The sequence below is a fragment of the Lygodium microphyllum genome, chromosome 28 (assembly GCF_053477565.2).
Source record: "Lygodium microphyllum isolate KBCC chromosome 28, Lygodium_microphyllum_v1.1.10, whole genome shotgun sequence".
NCBI classification, from domain to species: domain Eukaryota; kingdom Viridiplantae; phylum Streptophyta; class Polypodiopsida; order Schizaeales; family Lygodiaceae; genus Lygodium; species Lygodium microphyllum.
Genome location: NC_141162.1, coordinates 8,119,760 through 8,125,759, shown reverse-complemented (window position 1 = coordinate 8,125,759; position 6,000 = coordinate 8,119,760). Strand labels below are relative to the sequence as shown.

The following is a 6,000-nucleotide window of genomic DNA, read 5'->3' as shown; positions in this document are numbered from 1 at the left end:
ATTTTGCTGGTTATCGCATGTTGAACAGTGCGTGAGGGAGACGAAGAACAGAGGAAGAGAGAGGAGAAGAGAGACACGAGACACCAAAAGTGGAACCCCAGAAGTGCATCAACTGAGCACACATGATAGGAAAATATAGAGGGGACTTAGGGCGCTATATATAGACAGACTATATATAGCTAACAGGGGTGCTATATATAGACAAACTATATATAGCTAACACCCCCGCTCAAATAAATGTCATTTACTATGGATGAAAAAACCCTTGGGGGCTCAAGGGAAAAATCCACAGCTCTATATAAGCCTACCATTATATTAATATTCAAAATATAAAATTACAAAGTTGAACTTACAAGAGCCTATTCATAGGCATCAAAGGAGCTACATCACTGGTGAATTATAATATCAACGGAGAAGGAGCTACATCACTCATGAATTACTATAGATAAATGAAGGAGCTACATCAATCTTGAATAATTACAATAGATGAAGGAATCGAAGGAGATGAAGGGCCATAAAATTGCTTTATCTTGAGTGTGGATATAATCGGCTATGCAACATAATCTGTGACATCAAAAACTTAATAGAAAATGTTATATCAACATTAGAACACAATCACAATGTCATAAATCAACTCAGCAGCTAGAATATACCATGAAAATTTCGTCAGTTCATCAGTTAGAATATACAAAATAGCAGCTGGCATACCACCAGCAAATGGAAAGAAGAATGGACGAGATGAGCATTATCAAGACGAAAACATTAGCTGCAACATCAACTCCTTAGCTAGAATAGATAAAATATCAAGTAGAATAAACATAAGCTTGAACAGAAGAGTCAGCTGGAAATAGACAAACAACAGCTAGAAACAATGAAACATCAGTAGGAAAGAACAAAACACAACTGGGGAAGAGATGAGCATTATCAAGACGAAAACATTAGATGCAATATCAGCTCCTTAGCTAGAATAGATAAAATATCAAGTAGAATAAACATAAGCTTGAACAGACGAGTCAGCTGGAAATAGACAAACAACAGCTGGAAACAATGAAACATGAGCAGGAAAGAATAAAAAACAACTGGGAACAACGAAACATCAGCTGAAATAGACGAATAACAGCTGGAAACAATGAAACATCAGCTCGTATATTATAAGCTAGAATAGACAAACATAAGCTGGAATAGAATAAAAAACGAAAATAATGAAGCATTAGCTGGAACAACTCAAGAGCTAGAATAAAGAACGAAACATGGTTTGGAACAACTCAACAACTAGCTACAATAAAGAACAAAACATCAGCTGGAACAACTCAACAGCTGGAATAATAAGGAACGAAACATGAGCTGGAATATTAAGGAATGAAACATGAGCTGGAATAACTCAACAGCTAGAATAAGAAATGAAACATCAGCTGGAACAACTCAACAGTTGGAATAATAATGAAACATCAGCTGGTATTAGCTATAATATAGACAAAATGATATGAAACGTAGCATGAAGAGCCAAAAATCAGCTGGAACACGATCATCAGTTGGAAAGAATAATAGACGAGATGCAAACAGATTATGAGCTTGTACTAAATTGTGCAAATGAAACATCAATAGAAATGTCATATCATTAGCTGGAATATCAAGAGCTCATCAGCTGCAACATCAACCAAAGATCATCAGTTGGAAACATAATATCAAGACAAAACATTTGCTAGAAAACAGATCATCAACTAGAATATCATTTGCCCATTAGCTGAAACATAAAATAAGACCCTCAAAAGTGACAAACAGTGACTTTGGAAGTATTGCTGATAGTGACAGGCCTATATAGACCACGCCACCTCATACCTCCTCCTCTTCATCTGATTGAATAATCATACACACTGATTTATTAGAACTCTTCTCCAATTTACTTCCAATAAGCTTTTTCTCATCTTCCAAAGCATCACTTGTTGCATTTCCATCCTTTTTCAAGCTGGCAAAATGCTTGTTATCTTCCAAAGCACTGCTTGTTCCATTCCCATCCTATTTCAAGCTGTTAAACTGCTTGCTACCATCCTTCAAGGTACCAACTGATCCATGTCCATCCATGTGGTCTGTCTTTTGAGATTTGGGCCCTTTTTGCTTCTCCTATGATGATGCCTTTCTCTTTCTTGCCATGGCTGGGCCAAACTGCTTGATATCTTCTAAAGCACTGCTTGTTCCATTCCCATCCTGTTCCAAGCTAGCAAACTGCTTGTTATATCATGGCCTGCGTCTTTGTGGCCAAGTCCCTCCCCTCAGCATCCCTGTGAATAGTTCCAATGGTTGCCCATCAGGAATTTTGTTCAGTAAAACCAGGGAGTCTGGAGCTTCCTGCAGGTGTACTTGTGTGTGGGCGTGTGGACGCAGGTTGTGAGACTGTCCTGACAAAGGAGGCTCTCCAATTTGTAGCCTCTTTGGAGAGGGCATTCAGGCCATGTGTAAAATATGCCCTCTCATGCAGAAAAGAGTAGTAGGCCAAGTATGATGCAGGAGAAGTCCCTTCATTCGATCCAGCAACCAGGCTCGTTCGTGATAGTAACTGGGTGTGTGCCAAGACACCAACTGTCATTGCAAATCGGAGAGTGGAAATTACAGGTCCTGTGGAGCGGAAGATGGTTATAAATGCATTGAATTTTGGAGCCAAAATCTTCATGGCGGACTTTGAGGACTCTTTAGCTCCTTCATGGGGTAATACAATGAGGGGTCATATTAATCTTAGAGATGCAGTGAATGGAACCATTCAGTTTGAAGACAAGGCACGGAATAAGCTCTATAAACTAAATGATTCAACAGCAGTGCCTTTTGTGCGGCCAAGGGGTTGGCATCTTCCAGAAGCTCATATTGAGATAGATGGAGAGCCTGCAACAGGTTTTTTTTTTGTGACTTTGGCCTCTATTTCTTTCATAACCATGCAGCATTTAGGTCCAAGCACAATTGTTACGACCCCTTCTTTTATTTGCCCAAGATGCAACACTCAAGGGAAGCAGCAGTTTGGAACTCGGTATTTGAAAGAGCACAAGATCTGCTAGGTGTTCCTCGAGGCAGCATAAGAGCCACCGTGCTAATTGAGACTCTTCCAACAGTTTTTCAGATGAATGAGATTTTGTATGCACTGAGGCAACATTCCGCAGGGCTCACCTGCGAGCATTGGGATTAGGTTCGCTGCTGTCAAGAAGATAGGGTTAGCACCTGTTATGGAGTCTTGTCTCGATGAAATCACAGAGATGCAAGACATGGATGCAACTGCAATGTTCGTGATGAAAGAATCAAGCCAGGCTTTTACGTGTCTGTGAGTGACTGGTCTAATGCAGCATCGACTTGCTTGTGCAGGAAGGAGAGACAGAGAGAAGGGTGAGGCACCGGTGATGACCGGAGGCAAGGAGAGAGGAAGGCGACTTGATCACAATTTCTGTCGAAGACCTCGTTTGTCAAAACGGCTTACCTGACATGCGCGCAGATGCTCCCGGAAATCCCAGTCTCGTTCAATTCGAGAGTTGTCACCACGATAACCATCCCTCTCACGCTCTGCTGTATCATGGCTGCGATGTGATGAGCTCTGTGTCAAACTATAATCTCTGTTGTTCTTGCACTGATGTTGCCAGGGAGTGCGGGACACCACATAGGTTGATGACAAGCTTACCCTTGTGGTCAAGAGTAGACCTGTTACTCTTCACGGGCTCTATCTGGTTATTACTACTATTGCTACCATTATTGATACCGTTTTTACCTGCGTAGCTCTTCCACCTCAAGGCAGGGGAGCCTCCGTGCTCGTCAACCACGGCAGGCGTGACAAGGGATGTTGAGCCGGCGTCTCTCTGGTCCGTCGTAGCAGGCATGCCATTGATGCTCTTGCTGCAATTCTCTGGTTTTTGCCGATGAGAACAGCAGCAGCTCGGCCCTGGTCTGCTGTCTTTGATTCTCCGACGGCCATCTCCATGAGGCAGGGCATGGCGGCCTTAAAGCCTTATGTTGGTGATGGTGGAGGCAGAGGAGCCTCCTCGCGATGAACATAATGGGAGAGACGGAGGGGGCTAGGAGGGGGCTAGGTTACCATGGCTGACGGCAGGTACAACAAGGAAAGATACTCTCAGCTATACCGACCTGTGCTTGCACTGATACCATGTTGAAGAGTGCGTGAGGGAGACGAAGAACGGAGGAAGAGAGAGGAGAAGAGAGACACGAGACATCAAAAGTGGAACCCCAGAAGTGCATCAACTGAGCACGCATGATAGGAAAATATAGAGGGGACTTAGGGCGCTATATATAGACAGACTATATATAGCTAACAGGGGTGCTATATATAGATAGACTATATATAGCTAACATCGCCAGCATGTCCCATACCACCGCCTCTCGAAGAGGTTCTACCATGGCCCCTTTTTTAGCTTGAGTAAAATGCTTGGACGTGTTCACCATTTCTTTTAGACAAGTCACCTTGCATATCAATCTCTTTGTTAATCATGAGAGAGACCAACTCATCAAAATCTAGAAATGGCTTCGGTACATATACTGAAGTAACAAATGATTTCCATGCCTTCTCATTATTGAGTCCACTCAATGTGGATGAAACCAAATCATCATCATCAAGCATTGCATCAATCAGTGCTAAAGCATCTGCAATGCTCCTCACCTTCAATACATACTCATTGACAAACATTTTGCCTTTCTTCAATGTATTCAACTCTTGCTTGAGTTGAATCTTTCGTGCCTTTGTATTTACTCAAAACATGTTCTAAAAAACTATCCAAGTTACATGTGAAGTTTATACATTCCTGATATGTCCTAGCATAGTATTATCAATGACTGCAGATAGCTAGTACATCACCTTTTTGTCTTTTGCATTCCACTCTTTCCATGCCTTTAATTCATCTGCAGTCGACTCTGGCTCATTTTCTTCACCTAAAACAAACTCATAAAGGCCCTTTCCAATGAGGAAGTTCGTCACATGAAAATTCCATGAAGAATAGTTGTTCTTGTTGAGCTTCTCAATAATGGGATTTCCACTATTCTCTGCTATGATCACAAAAAAGGATACAACATAACAAGCTAGTCTTCCGTAGCATTTCACAATTGCACAATAATACACCAAGCAACCTTTTTCATGATTGCTCAATAGTACATGTAATTTGCGACATATTTGTAGATAAGCCTTATGTTTTCTTCCTGACAAAGACCTCCAAAATTACAAACTTGAAATCTCTAACATGTGCAACCACTTTTGGTCAATATAGCCGAGATTAGAGTGTACCCTGAAACTACTATCTGCAACTTTGTGGCTCTAAAACGGGGCCTAAAACATCCTTAGATGTCCAAAAAAATTGTGGGTAAGCTCTTTTGGGCTTACTCATAGAATATACAGTGCTCTGATCGCACACCAAATCTCACAACAATCTGAGATTTTCACTCTACCCTGCTTCCCGTGCCTCCATAAGCACTATCCAAGAGAAAGAGTGGAAGAATGGAAGAGCTTCTTACCCATTGCTTCCTTACTCAAACCCTTCTTATTTTTCTTCACTTCAGCCTTCAAAATCAGTCTTTCTCAGTGGCATGACTTTGATACCATGTCAATAATTGAGTGGTGGGGAGACTTGCTTGAGCTGCTACGCCAAACACACACTGTATGCACAAGAGGAAGCTCACTCAAGAACACAAGAAGAGAGATGGAGGCCAAAATGTTTTCTTGCTGATTTCTTCTTCTTTTTCCACACACTGTAGAATATACACAAAGTATAGATAAGATACAACATTAAGGAAAATGGCCTACTAAGTCAAACAATGCATTATAGACTACACTAATCGACTGGCGCTATATATTTGCCAGTTGTAGGTAGGTGTAACAAATTAAATATAATAAGTGATAAGTAAGTGGCCATGTGAGTATCATAATGACCACCAGCATGCTAAGTGTAGATGTGGGGACTCATCTAACCAGGCAGTCCATCATCAATGTCCGCACGTGTTGAGCTTGCGATCTCAACAGATTAG

At 41.5% G+C, this 6,000-nt stretch overlaps 1 pseudogene; it reads left to right on the top strand.

Annotated features, from left to right (window-relative positions):
* The first annotated feature begins 2,294 nt into the window (after positions 1-2,294).
* Positions 2,295-3,172, top strand: LOC148011166 (malate synthase pseudogene; annotated as a pseudogene).
* The last annotated feature ends 2,828 nt before the right edge of the window (positions 3,173-6,000 follow it).